The following is an 18586-nucleotide window of genomic DNA, read 5'->3' as shown; positions in this document are numbered from 1 at the left end:
AGAAAGGTATTTCTCAATTTGTAGCCAAATGCATGGTATGCCAAAAAGATCAAGAGCTACGAGGGTAAGACTCAAAGACTATTAATGACTTTACCAATACCTATTGAGTCTTGGGAGTAAATATCTATGTATTCTATTACAAGCTAACCTATGGTGGCTGGTTTAAATAATATGATTTTGACTATAGTGGACTGCCTAACAAGCCTATTTTATTCCATGTAATAAATCTTTATCATCCCAAATCTGTTCATTACGCACATCTTTGTACATCATGGCTTGCCAAAATTGATTATACAGAGATTCTATTTTTTTAACTCCCTTTTAGAGAACCTTGTTTGAGAATTCAGGCACTAGGTTAGATTTTGGTTGACTTCTTTCCATTCGAAAGCCAAAGGTCACTAGAGTGTCTAATTAAGCATACTTAATTTACTTAGAGCCTATACGTCATCTCAACCAAAACTTGGGATCATTATATTCACCTTCTATAGTTTGCTTATAATAGCATACCTCACATAGCCACTAGATGAGCACCATTTGAGATTGATTATGGAAAAGCCTTACCCATTCATACTATCAGGCTTACACATAGCATCTAGGTGACTGATGATTTCACTATTGATTTTGATTATATTCTTCGAGAGGTATGTTCAACTAATGCTATGCTATGCTAAGCAAGAAAACAAGAACTGTAAAGACATATCTTTTAAAGAAGGTGACTATGTACTTTTGAGGATTGAAAAGAGATGCAAAGAGAAACATACAGTTGTCCAATTGTCACTTGTGTTTTATGGACCTTGCTTATTGATTAGACTATTCATCCTATTAACTCTTTTCACATTAGTCTTCTTAGACGTTTCAAAGGACCTTTACCTTCCCATCTAGTTTATGAAGTGTTGAGATATCGAGCTCAACTAGTGTAGCGGATAATGACCCGCCTAGGTGATAGCTTCCACACTTCACTGGGCTGGTGAGATTATGGATGATATGCCACCAATGGTTTATAGATTATGTGATAGCCACATTGGTGTACTAGAGTTATGTCATACTTATAGTCCTAGCTCACGTAGTTGGGTTCGCACTATGGATAAACCTTCATATGTTATAGTAGGATAGAACTTTCCTTTAGAGTATATACTCTTATCTCTTTTTGTTGTGGGTTATAGATAAGAGAAGAGAATGGAAGAAAATTCCACCATCCATCTCTCTTGTGTGCTTGTCTACCCTTTTGTGTGTGTCAGTTTACAGCTCAAGCTCTGATCCTCTTTCCTACATTCTTCTCATGGTATCAGAGCGCCACTTTGTGTGAAGACCTTAAGAGGCAAGCAAGAGGTAAGAAATGGAAGTGGTACATGGGTAAGGGTAACTTCATCTCTTTCCCTTTGATTTGGAACCAAATCTCTGTAGGTAGCCACTAGGCAAGAGTAGTAGGCAAGCACAATAGTAACGTTCACTGTCACATCTTAAGATACCCTTTGTCTCGTGATGAAGAAAAGAGGCATTTTATTGTGCGGGGCCATTTTGGTCCCTATTTTGGCTCTGCATATTTTGGTCCCTATTCTGCATATTTTCCACACAGGCACTCTATGAAAGTGTCAATTTTGCCTATGTATACTCAATTTTGGGTTCGATGCAAAGTTGTGGTAGAAATCTTGTCTGTTGCAGTATAGTTTATACAGAGAATCTAAGATTTGTAAGTTGTGGATGTATGTTTTTGTGATTGTTCCATATACAATATAGTATAAAAGATTTACAATACCATTGCTTGGAGATTATAGATATGCTATAGATGCAGAAGCTTTTACAAGCACTATTTGGTAAGTTTCTACAACAAGTAAAGATGTATGAGGCCTTGTTTTAAGATTGGAAATTCATGCAATGACCTTTAGTTATGGGAAAAGAATATTGGGAGTTCATCATAGCTGATGAAAAGGAGCCAGAGATTACTACAAAAAATCCCATCCCATAGTACGTGTAGGCATATTCCATAACAGGTATAGGCATATCAAAGCACGACATAAAAGAGAAAGAAAGGCAATATACTGGTTATTTATCAGTGTGATAGAATCTATGATTGTGTATATGTAGGATACACAAATTCATAAGGAGGCTTGGGACTCCTTGGTGAAGATGTATAGTATAAACACTCAATCTCGAGAGATGCATCTAAAGGAAGAGCTTCGAGCTACATAATGTGACAAGAGGGAAGCTAAGTATAAATGATTACTCTGTGAAGGTTAAAGGACTTGTAGATGCCCTTAATTTTATTGGATCACCAATAGATGATGATATGGTATTAGTGACCTTAAATAACCCTGGCAAGGAATATGGTTAGATTTAGACCTCCATTAGAGTTTTAGAGAACTTTCCCAATTTTTAGGAAGTGATTGTTCTCCTTATCTAAGGGGAGATAATATTTGGGGAGGTCCATTCTCCAGAAATTCACATGAGCAATCCTTCTACACTTAGATACAGGTAGAGGTAGATCTTCATCTAGAGGACATGATGGTTGTCAATTTGGAAATCGATCAAAGCTAGAAACAATAAAAAATTGTCTCTAATAGTTGGAAGTGTGTGTATAAGGTGAGCGTGTTTGCTTGATTCTTGCTTTGATAATAGCTAGTGTGGAGTGTGAGTGAGAGCGAGAGAGAGAGAGAGAGAGAGAGTAGAGAGGAAGCTCGCTAGCTTCTCCCTCTTGTGTGATTGGATTACGTAGGTCCAAGAATTGGATCAATAGAGCTTCAGGGCTTGACAATCCTTGAGGTTTCCATTTCGACGAGCAATACGTTGTGTGGTGGCTGGCTGATGGCCTCTACTACACCACCTACAAGCACACAAGGAGAAGAGACAATGGGATCAAAACTAGGGGACACTGAAATCCCAGCTCCAAGGGAACCAACCAACTCAGCAAGATTATACCTAACCCTCCAGCTGACTCAAGGGGACCCCTCAATCTCCTCCCAACCTGCCAAGGGGCCCCCCTAGAATCATACATACCTAGGCCTCTTTGAAGCTAGGGAGAGTTACTTGGAGGTAGAAAGACTTAAAGCCGTGGGTGTGGCACAATCCTCAAATTCTAATTTCAAGATTCGCTAACCTTCATGCAGTACTCTACTGGTAAATCCCCACCCTGAAATTTTGAAAGCTTGCATTGCAAGGTGAGCCAACAATAAGACAAGTATTATAGAAGATTGGGCTACTACCCTTACTTGAATTACCTCCATGGGGGATGGATTTGCCAAATGTTGTCAAACCATACATTTGTTTGATAAAAACACATTGAGTTATTCGTCATACAACCACGAGACAACCACTAAGACCACCAAGCAACGAAAGAAGAATTGTCAAAATTACTCAAGAATTGTTCCGGCAAACTTTCAACTTACCCATTGTTACCAACAAGGAATGGAATCTTAAGAGAATCATTAAGGCTACAAAAAGGCATCATGCTTCAAGATAGATAAGCATAGAAGATATAATTTTTATGTATCTCACCATGCCTTACAGGGTATACTACATCTACGTCTCTTTTTACAAGCCACATCGCATGACTCAGGTGGATTTAGGGATGCTCATTTAACAGAGCCTATTTATATCCTAATTAGGCTGAGCTCATTTGTGTAGAGATTAAGCAGGTGTGTGCATTGAAAAACTAGAAAGAACTGTACCTCAGAATAGTACCTTTGCTAACTAGAGGAATTTATCAGGCCATAGACTCCCTGGATAAGCTCCCACCAACTGAAAACAGTAGCTGGAGAAGGTGCCCAACTAAAGACACCAACAGTGATGAGCAGACACCTCCCAAGAAGAAAAAAATTACTATTTATGAGGAAGGGAGCATCACCATTGAGTCAAAATCAGAGCTTGAGACGGGCATCAAAGCAGGAAAAGAAGCTAAGGAGGAGAAAGAAACATGCAAAGGAAAGGCAAAAAATGGTAAGGAGGTTGAGGTCGAGGATGAGGCCACTTTCTTGAGATAAGACACGGATGAACCCCACAAGCTAGTGGCTCGATCGGTTAGAGTGAGCATCTTGCATCGTAAGTTTAGTCTCATTGTCTTTGATGTCTATGGCAACCATCGTCCCTGATCCAAAATGTGAGCTTGAAGGGAAAGCATTGCACACTGTTGTATCGTGGTATGATCGCCCGTAGAGGAGAGTGGAAGTACGTGTTAAAAAAGAATTTGTTCCATTTTCTACCCTCATGATGTTTCTATGGGTTATGTATGTGATCTATTATGTGATCTATTTTGTAAGGCCCCCTTTATTATGAGGAGTAGCCATTGTGGTGAGCACTCTCCACTTCTTTCTGTGCAATTCAGTGCTTTTTTATGTGTTGATCCAACTTCCTCTACTATGTATTCTTACATGGTATCAAAGAATAGATGCTTATTTTTTAGCAATTTTCTATTTGAAGGCATATTTGGAGATATGGCCCAACCTATAAATAATGTACTATCCACTTGTGCCCACCCTCCACCTTTTGGTGGTGAGGAGTTGGATGGGATAAATTACACTCTTTGGAAGTTAAAGAGAAGGTCCATTCTTGATTCATATGAGTTGTGGGAAACCACAACAAGGGTTGATGCAAAGCTGGGTCCTACTCCATATTTAGAAGATCCACTATAGATCATACTGTCAGATCCTATTCTCGCTTTGGCATGGAGGTGAAGGAATGTAGATATGCTATGTGCCATCATGAACTAGCATCACTAATTCAGTTTGATGACCCTGATTTAGCATACTACCACAGCATGGCAACTTCTTAAGAACTAGTATATGAGATGAGGAATAAGATAAGGCTTCAAAAACTTGAGAACCATCTTGGAGTAGAAAAGCATTCTAAAACGGATAAGTACTAGAAAAGCTGTTTATATTGGAGATAAAGAATCTGCAAGATTAGATGGGGGTGGTGGGGATCATTAAGACCAACAAGAGAAGCTAGCACGTAGGTGCATCAGAGTGTTGCCCCTAAAGTATGATAGTTTGGTGAACTCACTGAACACACAGGTCATGTGCAACCCACCTCTTACTTTTGAGGAGTTTGGCGCAATGTTGGTGGAGGAGGAGATGCATTCCAAATCCAGAGATGGAGGAGGAGATGCATTCCAAAGCCAGATATGGAGGAGGAGATGCATTCCAAAGCCAGAGATGATAGTGACGCAACATTATCTGCACAAATGCAAAAAAAAAGGTAAGGGAAAGGGCTCCAGAAACCCCAATGCTTTTGAAAAGAAGAAGAAATATAAATCAAAGTTTTTTTATTGTGATAAGCCCAGTCACATGGTCAAAGCATATAGACTGAAGAAAGAAGATGTGAAGAATGGAACTTTGAAGCTATGGCATTAGGGAAAAAATGGAAAAAAAGGTCCCTTTAAGGTTTTGATTAAAACACTAATTAGCTGAGGTTTTAGTAGAATGAGACCTCCAAATTTGGCTGTTCAGAGGCACTTTTGGTGCATTTAAGAGGCGGGCCACAATAAATGCTAACATTCCTTAAATCATGTCAGAGGTACTTTTCAGTCGTTATTCTCAGTGTTATTTGAAATTTTGAAACGTCTATTGTACAAATATTCCCACACTAAAACACGTCCATTTTTCCTCTCGTCATTTCTCTCTCTCTCTCTCTCTCTCTCTCTCTCTCCTCTTCTCTCCTCTTCTTTTTTGTTATACCCTAGCACAGCGGATTATACTCTAATGTTTATCGTTAACTCTACTCAATGCAAGAGAACGCAGATACAAAACTTGCTATTAACATAGATCACGTCTATGCATCTTGGAGAAGTATTCAGCACAGCGAGCATTGTTGGACAAAGATGAGGCAAATAGACTACGACTAGAGGGAAGAAAGAACATTGATTTGTGGGTGGATGGAAGTATTTATCCCAATGATCCTTCAACTGGGAGACCTCCTCCATTTGTAAATTTTCATGACTTGATTAGATTTGTTGGAGATGGTTTTGATGGTCTGCTTGGTTACTGTATGAAGTTATATTTTGCATCTTCTGTGTGCTCAATCCAGATGCATCAACTGAAAGAAACTTTATTAACATCTTAGAAAACTATTTCAGAGCTTTATGATAAGATTAGAGAGCTAGAAGTTGTAAACCACTCCTTGAAAGAGAAACTAGTAAACTTGAAAGAAACCCCAGGAGGATTCAGAGAGAGGAAGAGAACTTTAAAGAATATAAGTGAGTTGTCTGAAAGTAGTGGGGCTAAAAAGAGGAGACTCAACCTTGTAAAGAAACGTGTCTCTCACATTTCAGGTATTAATATCCGTCAAAAAATGAGGAGAGAATCAAGCTTCTCATTGAAACCATGAACAAGGCAGACTTGGTCAGAATTCTTCAATCTCCAAAGAATACAAATTTGAGAGATCTTACTCTCAAAGAGTTGGTAAGAGACTTAAGGACCATTGTGAAACCATATGAAATAGTGGATACTTGTGACACTGTGGGTATTAATGGCAAAGGTTACCAAGCTCTTTCTGGATTATGGTTCCAAAATCTTAGATGCAAGAGAATAAGGGCTTTTGGTTTGCCAAGATCCCTTTCAGTTTCTACTGCTAGGACTGCTATGAATCATAAAATTTCGAGTGTTTTTGGAGAGTACATACATATTGAAGGGATAATGCCTTATGAGAAGCAGAAGAAAAAGAGTACATTTGTCTATATAGTGCATTTAACAATATATGGGTGGATCTTAGAAAAGTACAAATTGCAATGGTGCATATATATAAAATTACTATAGAAGAATGTGGTGGTGTGCTAAAGTTTGTGTTGAAGCTGGATGAGGCACAGATCCAAAAAGGACAAAAGATGGAAAGAGTGAGCATATCTATCATGAAAAAGGCGATTGAGTACAACAATGGTTGAGGAGAGGAACCAGAACATAAAATCCAGTCAAAGATGGAGCTTTTGTGGGTTGGTGGTGCAGCTTAGATACCAACTGAAAATCATCAAACCCTCAAGTGTTTGTTCTCCCACACAGGTATCCCTAATATCATTCAATCCCAAAGTATTGAGTACAACAATGGTTGAGGAGAGGAACCAGAACATAAAATCCAGTCAGAGATGGAGCTTTTGTGGGTTGGTGGTGCAGCTTAGATACCAACTGAAAATCATCAAACCCTCAAGTGGTTGTTCTCCCACACAGGTATCCCTAATATCATTCAATCCCAAAGTATTGGAGATATGTTCATAGTTGATGGAGTTGGCAATTTCAAAGTGGAATGGAATTTGGGTGCTGACTTAAAGACTATCAAATGTATGCTTGGAATATGCAATGGGGCTAAAGCAAAGTATCCTTGTATTTATTGTATGGAAGGTATGGGATCAAAAGGGTGGAGCAGTTTGCGACCAGCAACAACAAAGAGAGTCCCAATGCGAGACTCTATAGATCTGAGTAATTTCAAGAATAAAGAAGGCATTTGGGATCCCATTCTTCCTATCTCTCTTAAGAATGTTCACATATGCACTTTGCATACAGAGATAAGAATAATTGACAAGCTTCTGAGATCGCATCTTGATTATGCATATTCTATTAAACCAACATTGTTGGTAGATCAATGTATTGATAAATGTGAAGAATTGTTATAAAAAATGGGCTTTCATGGGGGTCATGTTCATTTAAGGAAAGATCCAATAGTTTCAGGGAAAACATGAGATGTCTTGGCAGATGTCTCCATGGGAGGTACAAAAGCCAGAAGATTTTTAGGAAACCATAGTAAAAAACAAGTGAATGTTACGTGGGATTGTTGGAGAGAATTGTGTGAGATCATGATAAATGTTGCCAGTACACCGTGGCTAGCAAATCTTAGAATGGAGGTTTGGAAGCATCTTGACATCTTTTTAAATGTTCTTAGACAATTGACATCTTTTTAAATGTTCTTAGACAATAGAAGACATCATCTACATATGCGCAAGAGTACAAACATCTTTTTAAATGTTCTTAGACAATAGAAGACATCATCTACATATGCGCAAGAGTACAAAAATTCTATTACAAATCTCATTCAAATAATCAAAGAAGCATGGGGAGAAAAAGATATCACATACTATTGCTTTGTATTTATGATACACTCAGTGGAATTGACATATACTAATTTATTTATTTTTGTTATGCAGCACATCCTCCATGTACATGGGCCATATTTTGTTGAGGAGCATGGACCCCTAGCAACATACGATAACCAAGGGATGGAAAAGTCACATTACCAGGCACGCACATCATTCTTTCGGAGCACAAGACATGGTGGAGGGGCTACAAGAAAAGCAATGCTCTTGCAGAGTTATTCAACTGGTTTTTCAGAAGACAACTACAAAGAATGCAAAAAAATGACATTTCTGACACATAACACTGTCAAAAAAGAGAACTGTTGTATTCATAACTTTGTACAAAAAGTTATCTATTGTAATCCAGAGTATGTACAAAAAGTCTATTCCAAAGTTTTCACATTATCATCCTTTGTCAGTGCTCCCCTGGAGCATAGAAATTTCCTTCTATTGTAGCCACCTAGTGTGTTTACATCGGTTTTATTTGCAGCTAGAGCATACGCAGAGTATGTAAAAAAGTGCTACTCTAGAGGCAGAAAACCTAGGGCCATAACCAAAAATTCTAGTAGCAGCTGTCTTCTCAAGAAACATTATTTGTTAGCGTTGGCTTGTATAGTTGAGAAGCCATACAGTCTGCAAAGAGCTTTAATACAAAGTATAAGCCAGTTTGCATCCTCAGAGAATTGGCTATGCAACACATGGAAAATATTCATATTGTCATCCATCTTGGACAAATAGTGTCCAAGTGCAGTATCTTTCTTGCTAGAGCCTGCTTTCCTTGAGCCTTTACCTCTCCCTAAGAAGTTGTATTCATCTGCTAGCTCCAACTATAAACTAGAGGAATACTGTGAAATTATTGTAAGTTAAAACAATATAATGTATGGATTCAAATTCATATTCATTTACCTTTTTATTTTCATCTTGTTTAAGTATATTTGATGTCTTTAAGTTGGACATAATCACTCTGTTCCCTACCAACATCAACAATACCAAGTGAAGCTTGAAGCTGATTAAATTCATCTTCGACTCCTATGCTTTCTTAATGCATAATGATAAAGCATGAGTTGAGTCAATGAACTTGTCATTTGAAGTAGAGACATCTAAAGCAGCAAATTCATCATTATGCGAGTCATTCTCAATATCAATGAGTCCTTCAGTAGCTTCACAACCCTCTGCAATGATGGCAAGACAATAGTCCTCCCTCAAGTTAAATAACTTTTGAATATCAGTAAGGAGTAAATATTCCTTATCCTTGATATAGGAAAACTTGGCAGTGAAGGAACAATATATTTATGCAATGGATCTCCACCTTCCTTGGGTGATTGAACAATTGTATGTGCCTTTAATTCTGTGATTTCATTATCCTTGGCAAGCCTCTCCTCCTTCTCAGGTCCAAGTTTCTTCTCCATATCATTTGCCTCTAAATCTCTGAGAAAGCAAAAGTTTGAAGAGCCTTCAATTTCCTCAAGTTCCTCCTCTTCACCTCTAAGAGGATATTTGACAATGGAGAAAACTATGAATGCAGCAACTTTGACCATTCTCCTATAGCCTTTTGGATGAGAGGAGCATTCTGCATTTTCTACTAAAAACCTTTGAAGTTTGTACATACTACACCTCTTTGTAAATGTTTGTCTCTGGACAGAGTAGGTTCCAACAAGGACATGGACATACTCCTTGTTATCAATCAAGATAGAAGGCCCTGCAAGTTCCTCAAATTCATCAATCAAGATAGAAGGCCCTGCAAGTTCCTCAAATTCATCAAAGTCCTCTTTGAAAAATTGCATGGCATGATCACTGAAACATCAATTTTTGGATTGAAAATATCCTTAGCAATTGGAAAGAAAGAGGCCTCAATTCCACTTTCAATAAGAAAATCCAACATTCTCTCTGTAGGAGACACCTCTACTATCTTAGAAAGACCAAGAGCCTTGGGTGATGACTTAAATTTCTTTGATGCTATAGGACCTGCCTTTGGTGACTTTGTAAGCCTTCCACGTGTTTTGGATACACTAGACTTTGATTGGGTATCTAGTGCACTAAGAAAGATTTGAGGACCCAATAGGCTTTGTTGGAGAGGGTTGGCTTGTTTCCTTTACTTTCTTAGATGATTTTGTAACTGATGTAGGAGATTTGGAAAGCCCTCTCTTTTTGGAAACTTTGGACCTAGATGGAGATATTTGTGAAGACTGCAAACCAATAGGTGTTTTTGGTGAGGTAGACCTTTGAGGTGAAGACTTTGAACCACCCATTGGAGATGGTGACCTTGGTGAGGCATGAGTTGGTGATGGGGAAGATGCCATTCGGAAACGGTGTGAGAAAGGAGACCTTCAAGTTCTATAAATCAAGCATTCACGCCGTTACGGATACTTTGGAAAAATAAAATGAGGGACAACATATATATACCACATTTACATACCTTATATAATAACAAATCACGGAAGGCCACGTGGAATGTACCGTTGATGAAAGATCCAATAAGAATGTGCCACATGTCACTAACCATTGGAGATAACGAATGGCAATGTGCCACGTGTCAACAACCGGTCAGTGAGGTATATATAGAAATGTGGGACCACATTATTTATTCTCGACTTCGAGAGAGCTCTGTCCTTGCGTGTGACCACATTATTCTCAAGTGAAGGCTCGACGTGCCCAATTTGCCTTGTGATCTTCTTGCTTCCGTAAAACAGCACGAAAGGATCTAAAGTAGCATGCGGTTTTGCCCCTATCGTGCCGTTGCGGACAAGGTTGTAGGGGTGAGACGAGGGCCTTATATTTTTTATTCATTCTCTTAATATTGAGGTTGTTAATGTGGTGTGAGGTATCATATTGTTAGAGGAACCTTAGATGCTGTAGGAGTAAAGGATCGTAAGTTCCCTGGGATTGGCTTCGGGCTCTTCTTCGCAGCTCACTGTACCATTAATCGGTTCAATTTAGTATAGAGAAGCAGTCAGGGTAGTTATCCGCTCGGCACTTGGCTACCTAGCGTTTACCATGGGCCTCGGAGAGCACGATACAATGAAAGTTGGTTTATGCATATACATCTGCAAATATCCGCATATATTAGACAATTAGTAAATCATAGACACATCGAAGGCTGCTAGTAGTGTTTTTAGCCGTCCGTAAGACGCGAATCGCCAGCATCTTCATGGGACTTTACCACCTACTCACGTCGTTACGGATTGTTGTGCATGTCCTTTATTGCAAGTACCTTATGCAACCTCCTTAATGGTCTTTGGTTTATGATGTGTGTGCTTGGCACTTCAGCAATCCTTTATTGTGCAACCACTTTTTGGTTTCAAGAGATGGTGTGTGCTTAGCACTTTGGCAAATCCTTTATTATGTCATACCTTATGCAACCACTTTTGAGACCTCCATATGCTCTATGTGCTTAGCATATAAGTCCACCACTGAGAAATCCTTGTTCATTAAAGTGACCGTGTGTGCATGTGCAGCAACAATATAGGCATCATTCATGAAATCTATAAGAAAGTCTTCACCTTCTTCTTGAAGCACCACAATGAAGAACCTTGCCACTTTTTGTATGGGGTATTACTTTTGGTCAAGAGACCAAAAGCAAATATATGACAAGATTGGTCAAGAGACCAATCCTGTCATATATTTGCTTTACTACACGGATGAAGGCAGCCCTGGGATAAGATGATAAGTGTCATCTTGGGCCTTCCTGATCTCTGAAAAACACCTCTTCATATAATACCATCTTGACCTTATTTTCTTCTTAGGACTGGGTGTAGTAGCAACCTGTGCTATCTTTGGATCTTCAATATATACTTTCCTTGCAGTTTTCTTTATCCTTGCCATAGATTGCAAACTGAGAAATATTTGAGAAACCTTGCAATAGTAGTCAAAATCCTTTCTAGATTAACAGAAGACCCTCAAACAAGAAGAAATAAAGAAAGGATGTACATGGCCGCTTAGGTATAGATTTGATAAAGTTCTCAAGCCACTTCCCACCACAGATACTAAGGCCTTTGATATCCTGGCAATTCCTCCCAAAAGGTCCCGCAAAGCTGAAGAGCCTACTATTGAAGATGTTACACATGAGTATGAAACAAGAAAAGCACTTGACCAAAAAGAGATGCTTCTCGAGAGGGAGGATAATTTTTATTAAGAGGAATTTAAGAGACTCGGTTCTAAGAATTATGATAGAATGGGCAAGGTATTTGGTCAAATGATTATCAATGTCTCCTCCAACCCGTAGAATGAATATTACTTGAGCATTTCACCTGAGGACAAAGTGATGTTAGACAAGACAGATATTGAAATATCTGACTCTATATTATTCTGTTGCATGAGGTAAGCATCATTCTTTAGCCACAGTTTTGTCCTTTTCTCTCCTTTTTGCATACTTAATACTGTCTTTGATTACAAGGCATACATTTCTACAATGCCCACAGAGGTTTCAAAGCAGCATATTTGTGGTTGATCCTCTAATATCAAGTGATATCTTTTCAAAGATAGGATCAAATATCGAAGTGTTTTTTAGTGCATATAATAGCCTGAGAAACTATTATATATTCATCCCATATAATGAAAGGTAGTATTTTTTAATAGTTTTAAATTCATAACTCATGTGAGTAGATATTTTCTTACTATTGTTTTATTTGCAGTCACCATTGGAGTCTTATACTCATTGATGTTTTGGGTAGAGAGGTTACTTTCATGAACTCCTTAGTTGGTATCCATGGTCAATGCAAAATGTAAGTATCTCTTTTCATCAACTATCATAATATCTCTTTTCATCAACTATCACAATTTTGTTACAAACATTGCACCTGTTTTATATGCTCTTTATTGCAGTGATTGAAAAATTATTTTAGCATATTTAGAGAAGAATTATGAAGACCTTACAGATCTAGAGAAGCCATTCAAGTATCTTCAGAAAGAGGTATTGAGAATTTAGTTTGGATGTTTCTTCATTTGAAGATGGCTTTCTTCTAATTACACTATTATTTTAGGTTCTAATTCAGTCTGACAGTACTAGTTGTGGATGGAGGGTGATTGCAAATGCTTGTAGGACAATAGATTTTAGGTTGTTAAAACAACAAGTCAATGTAAGAACCCCAGAGAATCCTTTGCATTGCTCTTAACGTATTTGTACATTATTTTTCTTAGAACTTCACTTTTTTTTGCAGTGCAACAAATACCTTGAATCTTATATTTGGTGGATAAGAGAGAGATGTATTAAGATTATATTGGACAAAGCAATTACACTTGTAGATCCCGACTCTCCTCCTCTAGGAGATTAGGCTAAGAGAAAAGGGAAGAAGAAAAAGCTGAAAAGACCGAAAGGCAAAGGAAAGGGTTTGTCAGTGCATTCTCCTTTAAAATTTGAGAAGATGAAAAAAGCCTCAAAGGAGACCACTGTAAAGAAGTCCTCTTCTGTAAAGAAGACATCTCAGCCAAAGATCTCAGCCAAAGAGGACCTCACAAAAGAAATCTCATGCAAAGAAGCCCTCTACTCAGAAGCCCCTCAACTTCGGTGTTGTTCCTACTCAAGGACAAGAGGAAGCAAAGTCTGGGAGTCCAAAAAAACCAAGTGAAGCCCAAGAGCAAGCAAAGTCTGGAAGCCCAAATAAGCAAAGTGAAGATCAAAAGCAGGCAAAGCCTGGGAGCCCAAATAAGCAAAGTGAAGATCAAGAGCAGGCAAAGTCTAGGAGCCCAAATAAACAAAGTGAAAATCAAGAGCATTAGAATATTTTGTAACTTCACACATATGCAGTGACATTTTGTAACTCGCAAGATGTATTTGTACCATTTATTGTATATAAATCACAATTTATTTTATGAAAGATATAGTTATCTACTAAATGTTTGTTCACAAATGGCAATGGTTAAGAAAAATGTCAATTGTCTATTCATTCATGGTTCAAATATTACAATAGGTGGAGGTAAACAACTCATACAAGATATAGAGCATTTAGCTCTTCTTCCAATTATAGTACCATTGACCTTGAATTTATAACTAGGGGTGGTGTTGTCAAGAAACTCCAAGGTTTTTCTAACGTCTTTTAACATCCACTAAGAGGTTACTTTAACCTCTTTTCTTTCAGTATGTGGAATAACCTGAAACTCAAACCTAAATGACATGCAATCTATATCGAAATCCAAAGGTTCTCAGATACCCAACTTAAGTTTGTATCTCCTATAATCATAACCCATAGTAAGAGATTGTCAAGAGATATTGTAAGGAGACAAAGTGAAGGATTGAGGGCATGCATTGCACCTTATGTAGTCACCTTTATGGTCACACTCTCTAGATTTCCAAAACAGTCCTATAATGTTGTCCAAATTCTCCTATAATGTTGTCCAAATGCTTTGTCCTGTGTAACTCTGTGTCTTTGAAGCAAGCTACAAAGACATGTAGAGGCACAAACCATGATAACGGTGTATCCTTCTCGATATCCTTCCCGGAGTCATGGCCTTTTGAATATCCTAGGATATTTTATGTTTGAAGCTCTGCACCGTCGCTCCATTTGGAATGTCTCAATTAACAGAAGAAAGGCTTGGCACTGCTAAATCCTCAATTTTTCCATACACACCTGGTTTTGGGGGGAACAACGTACTGTGCGTAGTATACAAAAAGATTACCCTTACTAAAAAAAGGCGCATTCTGGTCACCATACATGAGCTCTGCAAATTCTTTGTGAATGGCTTGGAAAGTACCACTGAAGCTCTCCACAAGCTGCCACTCAAAACTTCTTGAGGGAAAGATATCTGAAGTTAAAACTTGTATTAAAAGAAAAAACATATTGCAAAATTGAACTACAACTTACAATGTGCTTGTATAGGAATATGTTGAGTTGGAGGTAAGTACATATATCCCTTGCCATGTAAACATGTTGAACCTTAGCAAACCAACCTTCAGATGTAACCTTGAAAGCACCAATCCGTCCCTTCCAATGGTATTTTGTATCCTCTCTTTTCGTTTTCTTCACCTTGTGAGATCCCTTGCATGAGGGAAACATAGTAACCTAGTCGTTTACAGTGAAACTCTTGGGTTTCCAAGTTCCATTATCCCTTTACAACACAAGAGTTTATTGAACGAGAAGGACATCTTGTGATTCCATATAGAATAGAAGCAAGAGAATGAGACAATGGAACTCAGTGAGGTCGAAAAAGAAATGAGAGAGAGCTAGAAGATGCAATGAAGCTCAGTGAGGTCGAAAAAGAGATGAGGGAGAGCTAGAAGATGAGAGCTTCTAGACGTTGAGAAGAAGAATGAAAATGGTATGGGTGCCAAAAGGAATATTGGAGGTAGTTTGTCCAAACTTCAAAAATTTCAGCATTAACTACATGCTATCTTTTTTCAAATCTTTTGACAGCTTTTGTCAGTATAACGGATCCTAGGGACCACCACAACCCGTTTGAATTTGGAGATTTCGACTAAATTAGAGGAAAAAAGCTTGAAATGGACTCTACTACCTCCAAAGTAGAGGAGAAAAGAATTCCATATTCTTGTGCACATGGCACACTCTCTTTGGCTCTTTTCTTAAATAATCATGAGATTATTAAAGGGCCCTTTTTTAGGCGTTTTTGGTCCTAATGGAAGAAGGAATCCAGGAATAGTGCTGAAGAAGAATTACAATTGTTTGTGGCAATAGAAGAAATCTATGCAAAAGTAGAACATTCCTCATTGGTTCATGGATCACATTGAAAGTGGAGCATCCCGACATATGACCAGTCAAAAGTGCTAGTATACCTCCCTCAAGCCTATGGGGGAATCCATCTTACTAGTGGGTTGGAAGTGATACCAAATGCCAAGCCATGGGTTCAGATACTATTTCTTATATTTCTAGCAATAGTGATACTAAGAAGTTATCTGATATCCTTTATGTTCTAGACATCAACAGGAATCTATTGTTTGTTGTGGCCATAGCTGACCGCCGTGACTTGAAGTTTCTCTTTAATAAGGCTAGTGCACTCATCACAGATGTGAGCAGGGAAATGTTTTTGGGAAACGAATCTAGTGTAACACCTTGTATGAGCTATTGGCTTTTAGCCTGAGCCGGTGTGGGAAAAAACAAGATCTAGCATGAGAGATTTGGGCATCTGAGATTTGTAGTCTTGAAATAGATTCAAAGGTTTGGGATTATGGCACATCTACCAACATGTTCAAAGATGTCAGATGTGTGTGAAGCTTGTATGATATGGGCAAGCATTTCCATAGGAAAGCAAGAATCATGCAAAGGCTTCTCTAAAGCTTGTACATGTAGATCGATGTAGTAAAATGCCAACCACTAAATTGGGTAGTTCTTCCTACTTCTCTGATCAATGACTTCAGTAGAGAAAGATATAAATTTTCTTCAAGATTTAAGGTTGAAGATTTTGGAAAGTTCAAAATATGGCATAACTTGGTAGAGAATGAGATATAAAAGAGTTTGAAGAAGTTTTGAACAGATCAAGGAGAAGAATTCACGTCAAGTGAGTTTAATGCCTACTGCAAGGAGCACGAGATCAAGATAGATTTGACAATTGCTCATACTTCACAACAACCAAATGGTATTGCGAATGGCAAGAATCGCACAATTGTGGAGATGGCATGGATCATGATTAAAGGCAAAGGATTAAAAAATTCGTTTTGGGCCGAGCTAGTTAATCATACAGTTCATATTCTCACAAAGGCAATGAAGAGCATGACACCTCAAGAAGCTTATTTAGGTAAGAAACCCTTAGTTGCATATTTCAAGAAATTTGGATATGTTTTATGCATGTTTGAGACTTATCCACAACCAAATGGGATTCCAAGAGCACAAAGTGTATCTTCTTGGGGGATACAGTATGGAGTCAAAACATTATCGACTATACAACCTTGATGCAAAGATGATAATTGTCAGCCCATGATGTGGTATAATTCAAGAAATAGCCTCATGAGGTGGAGGAGACGGCTCCATCCATAGTATCCTTCAATGAAGAAGAAGTAGCCTAGCAGACACAACCCACCAATTGACAGTTTCAACTCCACAAGAGGTGGATTCATCAAATGATGAAATAGAGGTCTGGCAAGAGTCAAATGGAATCTTCATTTCTTAGCAAAATTATACACGAGAAATTTTGAAGACATTTGGCATGGCTGAGTGCAATTCAGTGGTTATACCCATGGAGGTTGATGTGGTTATACCCATGGAGGTTGATGTGAAGCTTTGTGTTAAAGATGCTTCTCCACTAGTGAATATAAAGGAGTATAAGAAATTGGTGGGGAGTTTGATCTTCCTATGTAATACACGGGCTGACATTAGCTTTGCAAAGCTGGTGTCCTTAGCAGGTTCTCAAATTAGCCCAAAGAGAAGATAGAAGGCAGAGATACGAGTGTTGAAATAAAAGGTACCATTTGGTACGACATCACCTACAAATCAAGAAATTCCTTAACTAGATTTTGTGACTCGGATTGGGCAAGAGATTGTGATAACAAAAAATTAGTTTTTCGTTACTATTTTCTTATTGGGTTTGGAATTACATCTTGGATAAGCAAGAAGTAGCCTACAATGGCACTTTCTTCTATAGAGATTGAGTATAAGGTAGCATGCTTTGTTGTATGTGAAGTAGTTTGGTTAAGGTGGATCTTAGGAGACATGGGTGTTGCTTAAAAAGGAGCGACAGTATTGCTATTTGACAAGCAGAGTTACATGGCTATCACCAAGAACTTGGTGTTTCATGCTCACACAAAGCACATTAAGATTCAAATGGATGGAGAGGTGGAGCTTGTCTACTACTCGCTCATGATAGAGAATTGTGTGGATCATTTCAAAGGCTCTTGAAAAAGATTTTACTAGAGCGCCGCTTCATTGCCTCGTTATTGGACTGAAGAGCTGGTTCCCCTAGGGTGGACGTTGAAGGGGGGTGTTGGAAAAGCATTTACTCAATGCTCCACCCTCATGATGTTTCTATGGGTGACGAATGTGCTTTATTTTGTAAGATCCCATTTATGAGTAGTCATTATGGTGAGCACCCAAGTACTAAGTAATTCCTAGTTTAGACACCTGATGGTGGCCAGATAGTTAGGAGATGGCTTATGTAGACTTAGCACTCTGCCAAGTAGGATGCATGCTTGTACAGACTAAATGACGGCATTATGTGAGTGCTGGATAATAGAAAACAGAGAGCACACTATTCTTGGGTTACGGCGGGGAGTTCATAGTTCATAGTTTATAGCACATATAGCCCATCAGCATGATACATGTGGTCGTGGGTAGGGTCCTACGAGATTGACCTACCATATAGGGTACTATGTATGGGGGGGATTTGTGAAACTCCATAATTATCGAGTTCATCATGTTCAAGCACTCTTGTAAGCAAGACATCCTCTATCAAGAGTCTGTCTAGATTACTATCAAAGCTCCTTCCCGAGCACAGGGGTGGGCGGGACACCATTAGTTTGCAATCAAGTTTTTGCAAGCAATAATATTATTTACTCTCCACTTATTTTTGCAATTCAATGATTTGTATTATGCAGGTTCCACTGATGTGTATTTATATAGCAAGCAACAAGACGATCGAACGATGACTTTCTTCATA

The sequence above is a fragment of the Cibotium barometz genome, chromosome 16, assembly GCF_041138505.1.
Source record: "Cibotium barometz isolate CiBa-2024 chromosome 16, ASM4113850v1, whole genome shotgun sequence".
NCBI classification, from domain to species: Eukaryota; Viridiplantae; Streptophyta; class Polypodiopsida; order Cyatheales; family Cibotiaceae; genus Cibotium; species Cibotium barometz.
This window is presented reverse-complemented; position numbering follows the sequence as displayed.